This window comes from Bos javanicus, chromosome X, assembly GCF_032452875.1.
Source record: "Bos javanicus breed banteng chromosome X, ARS-OSU_banteng_1.0, whole genome shotgun sequence".
Lineage (NCBI taxonomy): Eukaryota > Metazoa > Chordata > Mammalia > Artiodactyla > Bovidae > Bos > Bos javanicus.
In genome coordinates, this window is record NC_083897.1 from 33,030,947 (window position 1) to 33,053,772 (window position 22,826).

The window sequence follows — 22,826 nt, forward strand, 5'->3', positions numbered from 1 at the left end:
AAACAAAGGAAAGTCACCCTGGGATACATCACAGCCAGACTACTGAAAGTCTAAGAGAAGAGAAAAAGCTTAAAAGAGCCAGAAATAAATAACATATTATGTAAAAGTGGATAATGACAAGATACATGACTGACATCATCTAAAAACTATGGAACCAGAAGAAGCTGGAATGACATATTCATGGTGCTGAAACAGAAAAGTTCTTCAACCAAAAATTCTGTACCTAGTGAAGCTGTCCTTCAAAAATGAAGGCAAGCATAAAAGCCATTTTAAGGCAAAAAGTGAGAGGATTTGCAATCAACAGATTTTCTGTGTAAGGAGTGCAGAAAGAAGTTATTTAGGGAAGGAAAATCACATAAAAGGCAACTCAGATCTATAGGACCCCAAATTATGCAGAAATAGCAAATATAGGAGTGAATATAACCTACCCCAGCCCTCCTCCCCAGCAGAGTTCCCCAGTCCCTGACTGCATTCAGAGGCACAGCTTCCTCCTCACCTGGCAGGTGTGGAACGTATTTGAAAAGTGGCCAATACCTGCATATACAGAAGAACATGTAAACCCAGGTCTCCTGTTACCCACAGCTTTCCCAGCCACCACCGAGTAGGCATCATACTCCCTGAATCTAGAAATGCTCCCTTCAGAAAAGGACTCCTTTTTCAAACCAGCTACAAAATGACCAAACTCGCTTTGCCTTCTGAGGCTGCAATGTGTTTAGCCATGGGGATGACCTGTGCTGGTCACTGAGTTGCTGTCCCTGCACTGGGATGGGCAGCCACACTAGGGCACTGGCATCTAGCCAACTGAGAGATGTCACAGCAATTCTCAAACATAGGCCTGGGACTTCCTTGGTGGTTCAGTGGTTAAGACTCCGAGCTTGCATTGCAGAGTCACAGGTTCAATCCCTGATCAGGGAACTAAGATCCCAGATGCCTCAAAGTATGGCCAAAAAGTAATAAAAAGAAAACAAACACAGGCCTACCTCTTCAGGAGGTCATTCCACCAGTGACTACTTAACTCTTGCGATGGCCCCCTTCCTGGCTGCCTGCATGTTTCATGCCCGATGATGACCACTCCAGTCCTGGAACTGCCTGCCCATGCACATCTGTCTTTGCATACCTCCATCTCTCTCTGGTACACTGGCTTTTGACCTTTGGTAACTGAAACCTCTGGACCACTAGCTAGCTCTGACTGTTGAGTTTCCACATTGCTTTTGTGGCTCAGAGTTCCATCATTCACACAGCCCTTAATCATTCCCCATGCATTCTAACTCTTGATGGCTGCACACTTTATGTCAGCAATATATTGGCTGACGTGGTGACAAAGGTAAACAACACAAGGTCCCTTCACTGGAAGCTTTCCTGTTTCCCAGGGGGTAAGGGGATAGCTGATTGATTTAAGTATCAGAGAGGGTGACGAGGTGTTCTAGAGGCTTAAAGTGAGAGTCGCTCAGTCGTGTCCAACTCTTTGTGACCCCATGGACTATATAGTCCTTGGAATTCTCCTAGCAAGAATACTGGAGGGGGAAGCCTTTACCTTCTCCAGGGGATCTTCCCAACCCAGGGATCAAACCCAGGTCTCCCACATTGCAGGCGGATTCTTTACCAGCTGAGCCATAAGGGAAGCCCTTAGTAACTAAAGTATGTGTTAAAACTAGTATACAACTAAATCAAATAAAACGATTTTAAAGAAATAATTTGGAGGGTTAAGCAAACTATTACCTATTTTAGACCTATATAACTAAAATAACCTTAGGTGTGCAATCACCTCTTTTAGTGCAACATTGTACAAACCACATGCAAACACTATCTTAATCTACACACCTTCTCTGTATGAGTTTTCTTCCTTGACAAAATTGAGAACACAAAGCATTCCTTACAGTTGCTGCCAAATATGCTGAAGGTGTACATATCTCGCCTTAACCGATGGACTTAAACTCGATCCACTGGTTTGCACCCTAGACTTCAAAAGGTCGATCATTGCAGTAGATGTGATAGCTGAGTTCTTCCAAAGGTGGTTCAGCATCAGCGGTAGGAAACTGGGCAGCATGCTCAATTTCTTTTCTCACTTCCACATCAATGTCCTTTAATTTTTCAACAATGGCATGATTGCTATTCACCATCCTGTCCTTGAGGAGCATGATAGGGTCACTCTTACTTCTAACCTCCTGAATCTCTTCTCGGGTATGGTAACTCACTCCAGGATCACTCATGCTGTGTTCGTGGTAGCAGTAAGTCTGCAGCTCCATCAGTATAGGCCCTTTTTCAGATCTACAATAGCAGCTGCACATTTTGTGGCCTTCTAAACACACAGGATATCCATTCCATCTACCCTCAGCCCAGGAATAAAATCACCTCTCTTGTAGTAATCAGTGCTGGCTGCTGCTCTCTCCACAGATGTTCCCATCCCATACTGGTTATTCTCAAAGATGAAAATATAAGGCAATTTCCACAAAGCTTCCATATTTTAAGCTTCAAAGATCTGACCCTGATTAGCAGCACCATCGCCATACAAAGTCAAACAGACCTCATCTTTTCCATTATACTTACAGGCCAGAGCAATCCCAGCTCCCAGGGGCACCTGAGTTCCCATGATGTCATTGCCTCCATAGAAATTCTTGGCATACATATGATATGCATCAATCCTCCTTTTCCTTTAGCACAACCACCTCTTCATCCTGTAAGCTCTGTGAGAATCTCCTGGACAGAGAGTCCACGAGTAAAGGTAAAGCCATGAGCCTGGTACTCTGTGATCAGATGGTCTGTGGTGTTGATGCCAGCCTCCAGGCCTATATAACAAGCTTCCTGACTACCACACAAGTGACAGAAACCACAAATAATGTTCTGTTTATACAGCTGATCTGCTTTTAACTCCATTTGGCGAACAGCCTGCAACATCCTGTAGTATTTGAGTCCATCCTCCCTGGTAAGCACTATAGTGACAGGAGGGCCCTCTTCCAGCCAGTGAAGATCACATTTCTTAATTTCAAAAGTAGCATCATTTGCAAAATGACGGGATGCCACCAGCACTCTACTTGCCGGCTTCTGGACGACACCCAACAACATGTGAAGAGCGGTGAGCATCTTCCTCATGGAGCACAGGCAGTGGCTGTAGCTGCAAACCCCCAACGAGCCGAACACTATGGCCCAGGTGAGTCCAAGTCTCCTTTTCTAGAGGCTTAAGGCTTGAACAAATGTGCAGCTTTTCACGAGTAATTAAAGATTATCAGATAAACCAGAGAAAGACAAATACTGTATAGTATCACTTATATGTGGGATCTGAGAAAATACAACAAACTAGTGAATATGACAAATAAAGCAGCAGAGTCACAGATAGAGATCAAACTAGTGGTTAACACTGGGCAGAGGGAGGGGTAAAATAGGGATCAGGGGGAATAAAGCTATTAAGGGATTAAACGAAACTGTTATCAGACACAAGTCCGTGTGCCCAACACACAGTGAGACCAAACCAAAACACTGAAGTTTGGAGCAGAAAAGATGTATTGCAGGGCTCTGCAAGGAGGCATAAATGCATGCTAATTCTATTCATTTTGCAGTGTATTTATATTTATATACATTTAAATATCTCTTTTCCATTGCTACTGAATTCCTTATTACCACATATATTTGGATAATGTTTATTTTAAATATGCTAGTAATTGTGCTTTATGCTCATATATTAGAATTAGGATTCTACTTTAAGTAAAACTGAACACTTTGCAATGGGCGTTCCTATTTCTTTTCTATCATTTATTTTCTGTCATTCAGATGCTATAACTGCATAAGGAAGGGGACCCCATCCCAAGGCCTTCGAGGGAGCAGCCCCCTCCCCAAATTGCAGTTAGGTGCTCTTTGACTTGTATCTCCAAGAAAAGTTAAATCCACAATCCTCGAGAGAGAGAGAGAGAGATATATATATATATATATATATATATAAATGGTCATAAAATATATATATATATATAAACATGAATATAACAAGTTCATTACCAATGGTTTCATTATTCTTGTTCTTTCGCAAAAGGAAAAAAAAAAAAGAAGTTCCAGGGGAGACATTAGAGGGCTTCGCTCCATTCTTGAAGGTAAAATATTTTCAAGAGTGTATAAATCTGAATGATTGTTCCTTAGAATTTCAGAACATCCTTTCAGCATCTTCTTCAAATTCATTAAGGGCTTCATGGTGACATCTAACTATCAGCTCAAAATGTCCACTCACAGTGTCTACTGATCAGGTTTTCTCAGGTACAACAGGTTCATGAACAAGTGTCCAGGGGTGGTCTGCTTCCTCAGCACAGAGCTCAGTCCTGGCAGATCCCATCTCTCATCTCCAGACACCGTGAAAAGCCTATTACACATCTCTAGAGTCTAACAACTTTCAATTAAGCTTGATTTCTATTTAATAATTAGACAGATGTGAATACTTCTGTGAGCAGTTTAAATATACATTTTTGATTTTCATGAGACACTCCAGGATGACAGTCCAGTTGGTGTTTTAGGTTGATGTTTTTATATTCTTCATTATGGCACCCCACTCCAGTACTCTAGCCTGGAAAATCCCACGGATAGAGGAGCCTGGTAGGCTGTAGTCCATGGGGTCGCTAAGAGCCGGGCACGACTGAGTGACTTCACTTTCACTTTCATGCATTGGAGAAGGAAATGGCAACCCACTCTAGTGTTCTTGCATGGAGAATCCCAGGGATGGCAGAGCCTGGTGGGCTTCCGTCTGTGGGGTCACACAAAGTCGGACACGACTGAAGCGACTTAGCAGTAGCAGTAGCATATGACACTATGGACAGAGGAGCCTGGTGGGCTACAGTTGATAGGGTTGCAAAGACTGGGGTACAACTGAGCGACTAACACACACACACACACACACACACACACGCACATGAAAACATCTTTAAACCAGAAAGTAGACAGCCATTGTTTTCTACTTGTTAGTTTATAAACAAATATAATATTTGTCCTTCCATTTTATTGGTTATCAATACATTGTTTTAAAACATTAGGTTATTCATATATTCTAAAATTTTCTGATCAAATCTTTTATTTGTTAATTATCCATTTGAAAAGTATCTGACATAATAATGGCCCCCAAAGATGTCCACACTCTATAATCTCTATCTAATCCCCAGAAGCTAAGAGCATATTTCCTAATATGGCCAGGCCTCGTGCTGGGCAAAATGTCCTCACTTTCCTGCCTGAGACACAGATGTGGGCAAGAAATGCTGATTCCCGATTGTCACTGAGATATGATTATTTGTTATGCAGCAAAAGCTGCCTGATACACTTTCCATCTCAGCATCTTGTTGACTTTCTCCACAGCACTAATCACAGTCTGTAATGGAATTACTTCTTTGTTTACTACAATCACTGGAGAGAGAATCCGTGAAGGCAAGAGGCATCTTAATGTGCATAATGCGAGCCCAAAAAGTGCTGGTGCCACCAATGCAGGAACTCTCTTGAGGCCAAGTCGATCTATTCTCCATCTGACCCAATATTGCTCTCTCTCTTAAAAAATGCTTCTCTATGAAACAAGTTAGAAACTTCAGTTTCCTGGTTTTCAAAGTTTAGGATTTGGGGACTGATTTAAAACCAAACAAAAGAGAAAACAATTCTTCCCTCGGCAAGAAAAGATGACACAGGAAGAGGCCACTTGCTAAAAGATTAGATGTGACTTTTAGTTATATTCTGTAAAACATATACAAAATTTTAGTTATATTCTGTGACTTTTAGTTATATTCAGTTATATTCTATTTATTTATATTCCCATAGTTTGTCATCCTTGACTCTTCTCTGCCTGACAGGTCCCATCAGTGTCTCAGCATCACTAACAGACACTAAGGCTCCAGGGAATGTGATGATTTAAATGTATGTCCCCTAAAAAATAAATAAATAAATAAATGTATGCCCCCTGAGGTTTCCTGCAGGAACATTCCTGCTTGGCTGAAACTGAGCTGGCACTGGGAATATAATAATGTCCCATCATTCGTTCAAGTAAAAATGCAAAATTAGGTATTTTTGATTCACACATTTGCAGGCTCGCTTTTTTCCTGTCTGTGCCTGGCCCTAATGAATTGCTGGATTTTTCTTGAAAAATAAACTCTCACAGCTCTTAGGGTTGTGGGCAAGATTATGGCAGACAAACAGTATCTGAACTGCTCAATAACTGCAGAGTGGTGTTTTGAAAACATTAAAATCACAGGTCTCTAGCTGTCTGCCGAGCCCTAAACAAAAGTTAGCAAAAGGGACACACAAAATGACAGTAGATGTTTCACAAAATGAGACCTTTCTTTCTAGATAATTAATTGGTCTCACTAATCGAATCCTTTCTTGAAGCATGAGGGCTTGCAGGCAACTTCAAGAACACTTGGAATTCATCATTTCAGAAGCAAGTTCTATCCTGCAACTGGGTTCTTCCATCTTACACTTCAGATTAGTTCTTGTTATCTTTAAAACTGAAAAACAAGCAAACAAACCCAAACAAACCTAACCCAAAAGAAAATCAAAGAAGTCCAGCAGGTAAACAAGTAAGAAAGCAGATGGTATTATAAGCTTTCACCACCAGAAGTGGACATCCTCACTTAGCCGAGATGCTCCGACAGCAATTTTGCCTCCAGGTGGATGTGCAACACACCCACTGCAGACACAGACTCTATTTTCCTGGAAGTAGGTCTAAGAGGGGTTTCTCGGGGTGGGGGGCCACTCCACACCAGTTGCCAGGTTCTCAGCTCCTTTATACAAGGGCGGTGAGAACTCAGGCTCTCTATGACCAGAGTCTCCATCAGCACAATGGAGATGACAACCAAACTATCTGTGTCATTTTCAGTTGCTATTAAAAGACATAACACTCTGGAAGGAGTGTCATTTAAGTAGTAAGCTATCTGTTAAATATTTGTGGGGTTTTTATTATTTTTGAGCCTCACAAATCTTACAGGAGATTAATAAGGCAGGATCAGCATTTGTTGTTTCAGAGGAAATATTTCGGGTTTGAGTGGACTGGCCAGGGATGCAGACAGATCACGCTGGGCCTTGCAGGCTGCCCCCTACCCCATGTGGAACACACTTTTCCTGAATTCCTGGAGGCTCAGATGCCAATTTCTGTTTGTTTCCCCAACACCCTCTTCCAAGCCCTGCCACTATATTGTGTATTACGTATTATCTGTTGATGTATCCATCTCCCCCACTAACCGTAAGAGGCTTGGAACACAGACCACACATTCAGCTCTGGATCATCAGCTCCCAGACAGGATAGGGGGAGAAGCATCAATTAAATGAGTGTGGAGCCAAACCAGCCTCAAGAAAGAGAAACAGGAAAGACCTCTGCCCTGGGAAGAAATGTCAGAAGTGTCTCTGGAAGCCCTCAAGCTGATGGCAGCCCTTTCCAAGATCTGCCCAGGATTTATGGTCACTAGACTTGACTCTGCCTGTCAGTACTCCAAGGCTATTCGGTGACATACAACCAACATGCAGGAAAGATCGCAGTGCCATCCACTGCTGAGCTGTGTGCAGAGCAGCGGGAGCCTCACACTGATGACTCCGAACAACTAAAGCCAGTGCAGAATTCTCAGGGTCAGGGGGATCTGAACAGACCCAGGAGTTTGGGTGAGACTTGGAGAGATGAAGGGAACAGCATTTGGGAGGAGGGAACAGAAGGAGCAACCGTGACCCTGAGCTCCGGGCTCCCATTTGAATGTGAGAGGGAACCCACCAGCCATGCAGACCCTGGGGGCTTCCAGGCAGTCATGGTCCTGCTGGGAGCTCCAGTAACGAGGTTCAAGAGGTTTAAAAAAGGAATCAAATTGAAAAAGAGAAGGGAATTTTGTTGTGCAGTCGCTCAGTCATGTCCAATTTTTTGCAACTCCATGGGCTCTACCACGCCAGGCTTCCCTGTCCTTTACCATTTCCCAGAGTTTGCCCATGGAGAAGGAAATGGCAACCCACTCCAGTGTTCTTGCCTTGAGAATCCCAGGGATGGGGGAGCCTGGTGGGCTCTGTCTATGGGGTCACACAGAGTCGGACACGACTGAAGCGACTTAGCAGCAGCAGCAGAGTTTGCTCAGATTCATGTCCATTGAGTCAGTGATGCCATCCAAGCATCTCATGTCACCCCCTTCTCCTCCTGCCCTCAATCTTTCCCAGCATCAAGGCCTTTTCAGTCCTTCAGTGAATAGTCAGTCCTTTCAGTGAATATTAAGAGTTGATTTCCTTTAGGATTGACTGGTTTGATCTCCTTGCTGTTCAAGGGACTCTCAAGAGTCTTCTCCAGCACCACAATTTGAAAGCATATATTTAATTTTCAAGATGATATAGGCTTTGCATGAGAACTACACCTAAAAGTCATCTGCAGTCACCAGCAAGTTCATATTTATTTGTATGGTTTTCTTCAGAAGCAATGTTGGTATCTTTTTAAAAAAATTGGAGCAAATTTAAACATCAGTCTTAGGTAATTGGTTGATGGATGAATGGGAGTTCAGTGGGGTTTGAGTTCCACGTGGGATATCCTTTCACAATTACACTGTAGAAATAAATGCAAAAATCATTAAAAAAGTAAATTATTATTTATGAAAGTTCTCTTTATCACTGAAAGTATTTAATCACAAGATATATTACAACTTATCAGATTTTTCAAACTTGAGCTTACAAATATATAGCTTGCCTGTGTCTGCAAATACTGTTTGGTGCTGAGTGATGCTGTACAAAGAACTATGCTGGGGGGTGTCTAGATTAGGATCTGAACACATAATTTCTTCTGAAAATAGTATTTTCAGCAATTCTACAAAGGTCTAAACAAAAATTAAATGTGAAGTGCTAAAACTGTATTCCATTTTTCACACTTACAAATGAATTTACTGTATATGGAGGAGCCTCTCCTATAAGTTATAGACATAGACAATCAGAAAGACATACAGACTTAAAGCACACATACACATCATACATCACACACACACACACACCACACATACACAGATCTCACACACACATCACACATCGTACGCACACACATACGACAGATACATATACACATACATATACGACAGACAGCATCACACTTGGGTTTTATCAGCTCAAATATGGTAAGAGGTCCTTGGCATCTTAGCTTCTGTATAACTTTCTTCTCCAGATTTACTATAAAGCAGCATAGCCATAAAAACCATACCACCTATTCACATAGGATTCTTCATGTTATATTTGGATAATGTAAAATACTTGCAGAGAAGAACCACAAGCCTTCAAACTGCTGAGCTGGCAGTATTATACCTAAGGTGTATTTTCTTTCCCTGATTTTTAACTCAAACTTATTTAATGATAGGAAATTAAAAGGTAAGTATGCCCCTGGCAAGTGTAAGCCAGGGCCCTGATTTCAGACTCTCCATCCATTCCAAAAGTTTAGGCCCAATCCCATTTCGCCTTTTCCTCCACCATTTTCAATACCTATGAGCTCTGGGATGTGGTTCCCTGAATGAAAATCTCCTGCATGAGGACTGGACTGTACCTATGGGGTAGGGGGCATCACTCTGTGGTTACCTAGCAACATGATAGCTAAGGAAGAGCCCGGAATCAGAACCCAAAATGTGGGTGCCTCTGTTAGCTCTGCCACTTCTTATTGGTGGTGTTTTAAATGAATTATGCAGCTTCAATTTCTTCATTTTTAAAATGCAATAGAAAAGAATTAAAGTGAAATGAGCTCCATGCAACCCTTAGGTACAGTTGAGACAGACTAATTAGAGCACATACGATGCTTTTAAAAATTATAAACTTCAAAAACTTATGGTTACCAAAAGCGAAAGGCCAGGGATGGGATAAATTGGGAGACTGGGGTTAACAAATGCAGGCTACTATATATAAATAGATAGTGAACAAGGACCTCCTGTACAGCACAGGTGACTCTGCTCAATATTCTGTAATAACCTATTCAGGGAACAGAATCTGACAAAAGAATGGATAAGTGTATATGTATAACTGAATCAATCTGCTGTACGTCTGAAACTAACACTGACACTGTCAATCAACTATGCTCCAATATAAAATAAAAAGTAAATTTAAAAAGAAATTATAAAGGGCAATGATTAATTTTTCATTTTTTTTCCATTTCTTTTTTTTTCCCCCCATTGCTTGAAGACAATAGACAAGACAGTAAGGATCATGACCATCACCACTGCAGCCTTGACCAGAAGTGGGTGGATAAGTGAGTCCTTAGACAAAATACCAGACCCAGGGGGGCACTGCCTATAGCACAACTAATTAACAAAATTAGTCCTCACAAGACTCACACTGTCTGCAGGATTCCACAGTGAAGATGAAAAGAATGGAGGAGGGAAGTTAAGAAAGAAGGGAGATGGGAAGGAAATACCCTTGGACACTGAGAGTCATAAAGCACCAGGCACAGTCTGCACACAGGCACAGGGTCCGGGCTGCTGGGCACAGATTAGGTGGTGGGAACACACGCTCTGCAGAATGTAACAGCCAGGCACTGACTGGACTTCTTCCCACGAATGAAGCTTTCTATAGGCAGAAGGGGGAAAAAGCAGTGCCAAGTTCCAGGATAGGGTAGAGACATCATTTTAACAGACTTCTCGAAAACCCAGGCTGCTTTGGGGAAGTTTCTGTGATGCCCCACAATCTGGCTTTATGTTACAGTATTTCTCTCCTTGCAAACATTCAGGTGAATGTTCTGAGTTCTCCTAACTCACTCTGTCCTTTCTTCTCCTCTCCTGGACATAAATAACTCCCTTCTGACGTTGGATCTATTGAAAATGCACATGAACACACTCCCATACATGCACACATACACACTTTCTTCTCCACTCCATCACTACCCTCAGGATCAAAAATTAGCAAAAAGCAGCTAAAGTACTTGATATGTTAAGATCCCTCAAGGGTATCTCTTCCTGAAGTTTTATTACAAACAATTGGGGGGAAATACAATTGCATTAACCCCCCAACCACCCCCTCAAGACACAGACTTGGACTCTTTAACAGACAGCCTCACAAATCCAACAGCCTCAGATAAACTGCTGCCTGGAGAGTCACATGTTCATTCCACCCAGATGGCATGGCCTTGCTTGCACATTTCAGAAGACATCGCAAAAACACACAGGATTGTTGGCCAAACACTGTCTGAAAAACAGACTACAAATCAATGACACTCAAGCAAAATCAGAGCTTTCAGGAACTGCCCTCCCATCCTCTTTAGTTACAGAATATATAATATACATGTATATATCATTTATATCATGGTGGCTCAGACAGTAAGGAATCTGCCTACAATGCAGGATACCTGGGTTCAGTCACTGGGTCAGGAAGATCCCCTGGAAAAGGGAATGGCTACCCACTGCAGTATTCTTGTCTGTAGAATTCCATGGACAGAATCTGGTGGGCTATAGTCCTTGGGGTTCCAAAAAGCAGGACATGACTGAGCGACTAACAAACTTAAGCTACTTGTGCTGTTATTCATCATATTCATCATATTATTGACATGATCTCGCACTTATCCATCATAATATTCATCATATTATTGATATGATGTTACACTTAAGCACTGACTCTTAATTTCCAAGTATAATCTCAGGATTACATGGGAAACTCCTTGAATTTAGAGATGTTGACTTATTAACATTTCTTTGTGTCCTGAGTCCTAACTTGGAAAATCTCCAGTGAAGACTTCAGAGATGTTGGGTATCCTGAGTGATGATAACAGTGAGAGGGTAACCATCATCACCACTGTTGATGAGATAATTGTGTTTCATGTCTGCGGTGTCATTAAGTTAGTTACTTTCCTAGAAGTTTTGCTGCCATTCCTGGGTGAGAGCTTGAGAGGACTTGACTTCGAACATTGAGATGCTCAGGACTGCATCATTCATATAGAAAATGTATCATCTACTGTTACCTATGTAACCTATAGGTTACTTCCTAACTTTATACTTAGGATAGGGTACTTCCCTTTCTGAAATGTTTTTTTCCTACCCTCAGAGCTCTATCCCTCAAATGAACTTCACTGTGGGGGTGAAAAGTGTGTTTTGGTTTCATCATTAAGTTCTTGCACTTAGTGCTACTTTCCTTTCTAGGATATTTGACTGGATTGCATCAGTCTCCTTTCCCCAAAATGCTTGTTTTTTCATAAATTAAATTCAAGTAGTACTCACAATAAAGAGTTACTTAAAATTATTTTTTTATAGGAAAAAAAGATATCAATGTGGCCAAGTAAGTGGGGTTAGTGGGAACTGCCTAAAAGGCCCTGAAATGCCCCAGTTGTTGCTGTTTTGGACAAAGTGGCTCCCTCTGGTGGAAACAGAACCTTCTCTGGATGGACTGGACCATATCACACAGCCCAGAACCTGGGGTGTCTTCTGAAGATGTGAGAAGAGGGGGAAGGAGGAGTCTGATGTTGGTATTTGGATGGTCCATGGCAGGTGGGAAAACTGAATCACTGAATGGCTTATCTTCAGTTAAATTTCTATGATCACTACCCCCAATCCTCTGGGGTGACTGGCCAGGGGGACCCTGAATGGTGAGGTGCAGGCACATGTGGGCACTTGGAGATTAGATACAACTCATATGCCTCCCAGATTCAATCCCAAGGCTCCAAGAAGGAGGAGAAAGAACAAGCCAACCAACTGCAGGAAATGCGAGGCCCACAGAGATTAGAAGAGGGATGACTGGGCTGCATGCCCTCCACCCACAGAGGAACAAAGATGCCATTTCAGAATGAACAGCACACAGAACCCCTCCTGAGATCCAGACACTCACTCTTGTTGTTGCTAAAGGTCAGTGGATTTTTAAACTAAACAGTTGGAACTGGAGGAATTCTGATGTTTGTCATTGTTTATTTTACCACATTATCTGTCCGCATCTGTGTTTTTTTGTGTCTGTGTGTTTGGACTAAATTTGTTCATTTTCCTGCTCTGTGAATTGTATGGATCTTCTTATTGTGAGAAACAGTACATATTACTTAATTGCTTGAATACCACTTAAAAATATATAACTGTTCTAAAATCTAGAGAACTGAGTGAAACAGCCTATAAGGAATTCATCTACTTGTTACATCTTCATGTAATTCTTGACACAGTAACATCTCTGCACTCAACATCTATATTGACACTTTGTGCAAAATTCAGCTGCATCAAAAATTATAACTTGCTTGTAGCAAGGGGAACTATACTCAATGCTCTTAGGTCCCTGAAATGGGAAGGGAATCCAAAAAAGAAGGGAAATATGCACACATACAGCTGACTCACTTTGCTGTACAATAGAAACTAACACAACACTGTAAAGCAACTATATGCCAATAAAAATTAATTTTAAAGAACTTATAACCTGAAGCTGAACAGAAAGAGTGTCTCCTCCTCATTCCAACCAGGTCCCACTGTCCTGGTGGCGGGGCCATATTCTGAGCTCCTGGCAGATGGTGACCCCTGTTCACATATCTATGATCTCTCCAGGAGAGACTCGGTCCTTAAGGAGGAAGGCATTGCCGGTAATCCTGTAACCAACCATAGCCCCCGAGAGTCCTTATCTGTGTTCATTCAGGTCAACCCTGAGCCTCACATTCCAGTGCAAAACATACACATTTAACTCTCATCAGGGCTTCCCAAGTGGCACTAGTGGTAAAGAATCCACCTGCCAATGGAGGAGATGCAAGAGACGTGGGTTCAATCCCTGGGTTGAAAGATTCCCTAGTGTAGGAAATGGCAATACACTCCAGTATTCTTGCCTGGGAAATCCCATGGACAGAGGAGACTGGTGGGCTACAGTCTATGGGGTCGCAAAGAGTTGTACACGATTGTGTGACTGAATGTGCACGCGCGCACACACACACACACAAACTCTTGTTGCTTGTGGCAGTGATGCTCAGTGATGATGCCCTGAACACTGAGTAGATAATACTGAATAATGGCCCTTGGGGAAACACAGTAGGATCCCAGAAGCCACTGGTTACAACATTTTCATCAACCAATCAATATGTAACCTGTTTAGAGACACATTACTCAATACCTATTGCAGATTCATCAACACTGAACTCACAGCCAACAGCGCTGTGACTTCTGCTTGAATGTACTCTCTCTGATAAATGCATTTTCCCCACAAGGCACATCCCAGCCTCCTTTTTGTTTCATTAAAAGAAACTGAATTCAGATATCAGTTCAGTTCAGTTCACTTCAGTCGCTCAGTCATGTCTGACACTTTGCAATCCCATGGGCTGCAGCAGGCCAGGCCTCCCTGTCCATCACCAATTCCCGGAGTTTACCCAAACTCATGTCCATTGAATTGGTGATGCCATGCAACCATCTCAAGCTCTGTCATCACCTTCTCCTCCCACCTTCAATCTTTCCCAGCATCAGGGTCTTTTCAAATGAGTCAGTTCTTCACATCAGGTGGCCAAAGTATTAGAATTTGAGCTTCAACATCAGTCCTTCCAATGAATACTCAGGACTGATTTCCTTTAGGATGAACTGGTTGGATCTCCTTGCAGTCCAAGGGACTTTCAAAAGTCTGCTCCAACACCACAGTTCAAAAGCATCAATACTTCGGTGCTCAGCTTTCTTTATAGTCAAACTCTCACATCCATACATGACTACTGGAAAAACCATCACCTTCATTAGATGGCCCTTTGTTGGCAAAGTAATGTCTCTGCTTTGTAATATGCTGTCTAGGTTGGTCATAACTTTCCTTCCAAGGAGTAAGTGTCTTTTAATTTCTTGGAGCCCCCCAAAATAAAGTCTGCCACTGTTTCCACTGTTTCCCCATCTATTTGCCATGAAGTGATGGGACTGATGCCATGATCTTAGTTTTCTGAATGTTGAGCTTTAAGTCAACTTTTTCACTCTCCTCTTTCACTTTCATCAAGAGGCTCTATAGTTCTTCTTCACATTCTGCCATATGTATCAATATAAATATTGATATATCATATTTTTTCTATTATTTATATTATATTCTATTATACTCTTATTATTTTCTATTATAGGTTATCCCAAGATATTAAATAAATTTCCCTGTGCTATACAGTAGGTCTTTGTTGTTCATCTGTTTTATATATAGCAGTTTTTATCTACTAATCCCAAACTCCTAATTTATCCCTCCTTGATCCTTTTCCCATGGTAACCGTAGTTTTTTCCCCCCATGTCTGTGAGTCTTTTCTTTTATAAATAAGTTAATTTGTATCATTTCTTTCAATTCTACATGTAAGTGATATCAGATGATATTTATCTTTGTCTGACTTACTTCACTTAGTATGGTAATCTCTAGGTCCATCCATGGTGCTGAAAATGGCATTATTTCATTGTTTTTTATGGCTGAGTAATATTACACTAAGTATACATACCACATCTTCTTTATCCATTCATCTGTCAATGGACATTATGGTTGCTTGCACGTCCTGGCTACTGTAAACAGTGCTGCTATGAACAGCGGGGTGCATGTATCTTTCCGAATTAGAGTTTTCTCCAAATATATGTCCAGGAGTGGGATTGCAGAATCATATGTCCAACCTTCCTGTGCTCAGGAAGTGCAGTGCACTTCAGGACATTTTAGGCAGCAATATCACCAACACAAAGAACAAAAATGTGGTATGTGTGGCACTAACTACTGCCCTGTTCACAGTCTGAACTGAACCCTGAGGGAGAGCCTGGTCTTGACATTCCTCTGCCACACACGCACAGCTGGTAACTCCAATTTCCTGCCCCTCCTCAAGGGTCCAACGATGACCATGAAAGCACTGAGAGTATCACTTGGGGGTCACAAATGAATTTTAGCAGGTAGGCGAATTCACAGACACAGATCCTGCCAATGGTAAGGATCAACCTATTCTAAAAAATTAAACATCCTTTTGTATTACCAACTGGAGAGTAAATTTCTGGATTTTGGAGCTATGTTTACCTTTGTTCTCTGTGCTATTGCCAGTTGTCAACATGTCATTTATAAAGAGTAAATGCCTCACCAATATTTGTCAGACTACTAAGTGAATGAATGAATGAATCGACACTTCATCTGGCCCCCCACTCAGTGTAGGTCTATCTTCCTGCGACAGGTGTCCCCAGAATTAATACAGCCTGACTCGTTAATTGAGACTCTTGTCGGAGCATTACACACATGGTCCAAACAATAGCAAAATTCTGGACCACAAATATGTTTAATTCCCCAGGTAACTACCCCCACCCCTTTCCTTCAATGCAATAAGCCAGTGCCTCATTTCCAAACAAAAATCCAAGCGCAGCCCCACATCCAGAAGCCTGGCCTCTGGCTCCCTTTTGCTTGTGCGCGGCCCACGACAGGCCTTTGTAAACGCCCTGGCTGCTGAATATTTGATGAGCACCATCTGGCTGAATGACAGAGCCATCCCAGCTATCTACAGACAGATGCAGCCCTCCAGCCCCCATCACGTTGTCAGCTCGTCTGATGGACAAGTGTTTGCTCCACTTTCACCTTCATGAACAAGCAGCCAGCACAGCTGGCATACACGATCACACCTTTCCAATAAGCCGGCCATGGAATGAGCCTGGCGGCAAAGAGATGATTAATCCTCACCTATTGCACAGTCCTCAAGGAAGTAATTGAGAAACAGAGGAAAAGCAGAGAGGTACGGCATCTGGGGCCAGAAGACCTGGTCCTGCGGCTACAGTGCCCATCGCTGTGCTCTCCAGACCCAGCCTGGCCATTAGCCCTTCCTCCACTCGCCTCTACATCTCCATTGAGATGAAGCAGTGATGGATCTCTGTGGCCTCGGGGTGGCTGGGTCTCTCTGGGGAGGTGAAGCAGGAACTTACAGGTTAACCACTGCCTGGTGGTCACTCAGGGTCCATCTCAAGGATGCTGGGGGGTCAGGAGTGGATTTGATGGGATTGTGTTGAGTAAACAAACAGGACTCATCTCCAGGAGCCTGTGTGTTGCTGTAAAACATGTATTTTCTGTGCTCTCTCCTTTTCCCTGCAGGGCCACTGCTGCTGACTGCCCCATGGGACCCCTTCCCCTGGAAGCACATGATCCTGTACTGGAGTATTTTTTCTCTTGGTCAGCAAAACAGGGGTCAGAATTCAGGTTTGACACACTCTTTTGTCCAGGACCCTTTGTCAGAGGCTCTTAGTGACCCGCCCTTAGATGTCTATAAACAACATAATCTATAGAAAGAGATAAAGAAATGCGAATGGTCTTTTAGTTAACTCAGAATAAATGAATAACTTTTAAACATTCAGAAAAAAAAAAATCCTTGGGATCCTCTTCTCTGCTTAATGCTGAGAGAATATCCTAAATGATGTTTGCAGTGCAATAACCATCCACTTACATTGTCACAAGGCGGCTAGATTATATGCAAAAATCTCTCCACTTATTTTCACTCTGTATTAATTTTATAATGAAACCAGTAGAATGTGGGAAATGCCTTGGTCAGTAACTGAATTATTTATATTAGAAGCTTTCACTTATTGGACCAATTTTTTAAAATGTTCATTTCAGGAATTATTCATGAACCTCTGTGTGTTTCTCAGCTTCCTTTTCTGTAAAACATAAATAGTATGGATTCCTATCTCATGGGGTGTTGAGAGGACTCAATGAGGTATAGAAAGCTTGGAAGAGCTGCCTGGCAGACACAAGCCTTGCATGTGTTACCTAGTGGTTCTTTCAATTAGTAATTAGCACTGCTTGAAAGTTAAATATAAGTCTTCATCTGAAAGGGTTCTTTTGTATGAATCTATAAGAGTCGGACGCGACTAAGTGACTTCACTTTCACTTTTCACTTTCATGCACTGGAGAAGGAAATGGCAACCCACTCCAGTGTTCTTGCCTGGTGAATCCGAGGGACGGAGGAGCCTGGTGAGCTGCTGTCTATGGGGCTGCACAGAGTCGGACACGACTGAAGCAGCGGCAGCATGCAAACATACATGGGTCTGTTTAAGAGAAATAGTTATATGCAAAGCAAAGCTTAGACTTTAACAAGACAATCCATCAAAAATTAGTCTCATCCAGACTGTGAAGTAAATCAGCTTCAAAACTGAAATAAATGTACTCCAGATATACACAGAAGCAAATCGAATCAGCTGAATCCTTTTGAAGGGAAGATACATTTTTCAAGTAAAAGGGATGACCTCCTCCTCTGAGCTCTTTAACCATTTATTCAGCACAAGCACGGGACATGGTATCCATGAACTTGACTCCATGGCAGATGACTTAGTGTTCTGTCTAGGACTAGCATGTGGACTCAGCATGGGGGGATAAACCAGGACCCTGAGAACTGAAGGAACCTGCTGCCCAGGACCCATGTCGTTAATGTATGTCCTGTGCTATTTCTAAGTGTTCAAATGCCCAGGACAGTGCTGGTACAGGGCACCAGTGTGTGTCCATCAAGTGAATAAACAAAAGAAGGGTCATTTCCAGATTGAATCAGCAAACTGACATCCAATTCAGCACCCCCCACCCCCAACCTTGTCATGATGAACAGCACCTAAATCACAGGTAAGATCACACTGCAGATTTGGTTGATCACAGCCAAATAAAGTGCAAAGTTCAGGACTTCTGAAAATGACTCATAATAATATGACCCCGTGTTTCCTGAGATGAGAATTATATGTGTTGTCTGAAAGTTCTGTGTCACTGAATGCTCTTTGCCAAATTCAAAATAACCACTCCCAAAAAAGAACAGATAAAATAACCTAGAAGTCTTACCATTAATTTACTCAAAAATTCAAGAAGAAAGCATCTCATCATTTTGGTAGCATTCTGTTTTGTTGAGCTGATATTGATAATAAAGCACTTACCCCCCAAATAATTTGCTCAATGAAATATTTCCTTGTATTTTGCTTTATGATGACATAATAAACCACAGTAATAATAAGCTTAATGGTATAAAGAGTAACAGTGTTTTTAACAAAAACCAGATGCCAGCAGTTTAAAATATCTGCTACTATTTCCTCTCTGACATCTAAACACAGCTTTACAAGTTACAGACCGCTCTGCTGCTTCACGTCAGCAAATGCAGCATCATTTTTCTTTTCTCAGGAGCCTTCAGTGATTCTGGTAAAGTGTTTCCTGGGTCAGAACATGAGGGTGAGGCCTTCTGGTGATTATTTTACACGCGCACGCGCGTGCGCGCGCACACACACACACACACACACACACACTATCCTATGATGATTACAATTTCCTCTTAAACTCGGACCCTGTTCAGAGCTGAAGAGAATAAAATATTTTCCCTATTATCTTCGAAAAACTTTGTCAACAGTTTACAAAAATGAACCTGACCTGCTAAATTGCTCACCCTTGTCCTCAAAGCACAATGAAGCCTCTCCTTGATCACCCCCTTCTAACTCTATCCTCCTCCCAAATGTTGAAAGAGATCTAAATTACGAGAAAAAGACCTTCTTAATGACTTTTGAGTCATTGTAAACTTAGGCAAACACAGCGGGGAAATTGCTACCTTGCTCAAAATAACTCAGAAAAATTATGTAGAAAAAAGAAGATACTTTAGAAACCCACCCCTTTAACAAAAGGAGAAAATCTCTACAAAAACCACATGTTGAAAAATATTTGGAAGCCATATCCTGAAAGTTTGGTCCTTTTGGTTTCCTTTGGCAACCTGACCACCTCAGCCAGGTCTAGATCCTCATGTGAGCTTCACCTGCTTCAGAAGGACCTTCAGAAGCCTTCAGAAGGACCTTCAGAAGCCTTCAGAAGGCTTCTGTGACTGAACAGGGAGACCTAGGAAGACCCACCCAGGAATCCAATGCCCTTCTGTCCCCCTCCACCCCCCAGGGCTCTGTTCCCACCTATGAGTCGTTCAGTCTCAGAGAAGGCTTCCAATGAGTGAGGGTCCCTGAACCAAACAACATCTTTGCTGTTAGAAATAATTACCCACCATAGATGACCCATATCACTGGTCCTTCAGCTTGTGTGTGTGTGTGCATGTGTGTGTGTGTGAGACAGAGAGACACAACATTTTACCTGTGAACTGATTAGATGATGATGCTTCTAAGATATCTTCGCTGCAGGTCAATGGCTAGTATTGCCCAAAAAGCACCGTAATCTTGACATTTAGAGAACTCCTTCTCAAACAGTCCCCAATAAATAAATGACTCTCTCCGCCAAAAAAGAAAAGAATGGAGAAGGCCCTCTTACCCACCCCAGCCCACAGGAGGGCATGAGAACTAAGACAAGATGCTGGCAGGACTGAGCAAGGAGAGAGAAGTGATTTACAGCAAAGTCCACATCCCACACCAGATTGTGGCTCTCACCCCAGACCCCGGACACTTTACTGATAAAGTGAGAGCTGTCCTTGCATGCAAGGATGTAAAACTCTCTGTTGAAACCAACTGAAAAGGACTCGGGACTCTGAACATCTACAGAACCAAAATCTAAGAAAGTATGATCGGGTGTGTGGAACCTGACGGTGAATCCCAGCCTTATGGGGGAAGTGCTCCCTGACTGGTGGAAAGGCTGGTGAGGTGGGACAGGAAATGGTCAGGAGTCTAGACTGTCCAAAAAGTGACTGAGTTTCACCAATCTCCATGGCAGGAGGAGAGTGCAATCACACCATCCCCTCACCATGCAGGTTCCTAGTTGGTTAAGTGGATTTATAACCCAGTGGGTTTTTTTCATTCCAGAATGGAGGGAGGTTCATGCCATTTCAATCAATCATTTTTCCATCCACTAATTAAACAAGGTCGTGCATAGGGAGCACTCACCGCAGCTCCTGACACATAGGAAACTGACCCCTCTTAGCACCCTGTCCCTAGGCCTCTGAAGACACTCCACCTGACTCTCTGGTCTGGGCCAAGTGGGTGCAGCCAGATGGCTGTGGTCAAGATTTCAGGGAGATCGAGCTAATCAGTACCCCCTTCAGGATGCTGCTTCCTGGTTCCCCCATCTCACTTTGCCTGATGTTTTAGTTTTGTACATCCACACATCCACATGAACCCATCTCAGAAAGATGTTCCATCTTTTATCACTCATGTATATCATCCACGGTGCTCTCATTCCAATAAATCTTAAACCTCCTCAATCATCATGAGGCATGACCTTCAGACACTGTTTTATGCCGGAGCCAGCCAGCAAAGTTGATCAGGTCCCGAGAACGTGCACGACGTGGCTGAGAAAGAATACTACAGCAAAAGAATACTACAACAAAGATGGGGTCAAGAGGTTCAGACACGTCTCCACAAAGGGAAACGGTCTGACCACGACTTTATTCAGCACCTTATATTTATACAGGAGAGCAAGAGAAAAACAAGACAGTTAAGATTTTTTTCTTGGTTGACCTATACATCTTACGAAAAGTCACAAGAAATCTTGAGAGCATGGGAATGGCACCCTGTTATTATTTCTTACACCAGATAACATTTCCCTGTGCGTGAGAAGTTTGTCCAGAACTCCAGGTGTCTGCAGTAAATAATTGCCTAATCTCTGGGGTGGCAGGACAGAGAGCTATGTTTGCAAGCAAACCCTCGAGGACTGAGGCAGCTCCCAGGGCTGTGTCCTTTAGATAAAGGACCCCATTCTCATGGGCAGCTCCCCGCAGTTTTATACTCTGGGTTTTATCTGTTTTTTCTTTTCTAAAATTGACATAACTAATTCATCACCAGTTTTTTCCCCATCAAAGTTGACTCCAAATACTATCACATCAGACCCACGTTAAAAGGACAGTGACCTGCCACCATGGAGCCTGCATGTGTGCATGGTAAGTCACTTCAGTTGTGTGCAACTCTTTGTGTCCCTATGGGCTATAGCCCGCCAGGCTCCTCAGTCTGTGGGATTTCTCAGGCAAGCATACTGGAGTGGGTTGCCATGCCCTCCTCCAGGGGATCTTCCCCACCCAGGGATTGAACCCATGTCTCCTGCATTGGCAGGCAGATTCTTTACTACTGAGCCACCTGGGAAGCCCACCATTGAACCTACTTAAGGCAAAGTCCAAAGGAGACTGCAGAGGATTAATCTGAGATACGTATAAAGAAATAACAACCTCACTGGAATAAGTCCGTGGCTTCCAAAGACAGCTTCTTTGACAAAACTACCCTTCAATAAAACACACAAGAGCCAGCATGCTTGGGAGACCATGCCAGTGAAGAACCATGCTTTCTTCTCATTCTTATCCTCCACAAACCCACACATAGTGTTTTGTGAAGGGAAGTCTTTCAACTAACATTTGTTGAAAGAAATAAATAATCATACTCAATAAGATGTATTTTCTATATAATATCCACATATGTCATCAATCTGCACTGAAGCAAATTAAAATATCTCCCTTCAACAAACCCATATCATCTCTTCAGTCCCTTGTGCCCAGGGCCTGGTAACGTATCAGCTAACAAGTATTTATTCAGTGATTAGGCTTCCCTCTGTGCTTGCAATACTGAGAACAGTGTTCTGTCCTGGGCACAGTCAGACAACACAGGGATTAAGAGCATGACCACCTACATGGTACCTGTGTGTCTTGGGCTTGTTAACAAGAAAGCCTGTATATAACACAATTCTTAGCTGATATTTACAGAGCACTAGGAAAAATCTTGAGGTTAGGACTAGCTATGAGATTGAGATTTTTAAATCTAGCTCACTCTGACATTCAAAGTAATAATATTATCCTTCAAAATAATCGTCATGTTATCATTAGTCAGTGTGTGCTGAGTATACACAGTATATGAACTTTTACATTCACACATTTCACCACTTATGTTCCATCCATCCAAACAAAATACCAATTGTTCCACCAAAATGGGGATATGCATTATGTATAGGCATAGGGAACTTAATACATACATGTCTAGTTACAGAACTTAATATCTCATCAACTTGGAATATTTGGGCCACCTGAAGTTAACTACATATTAGTTCCTATTTAATGGAGTGAA

General features: G+C 42.4%; 2 pseudogenes; both read right to left on the reverse strand.

The window, feature by feature from the left end:
* The window catches only part of LOC133242544 (piezo-type mechanosensitive ion channel component 2-like), a 201,052-nt pseudogene that overhangs the window by 100,129 nt on the left and 78,097 nt on the right, over positions 1 to 22,826 (reverse strand).
* On the reverse strand, positions 2,164 to 3,117 carry LOC133242505 (pyruvate dehydrogenase E1 component subunit alpha, somatic form, mitochondrial-like; annotated as a pseudogene).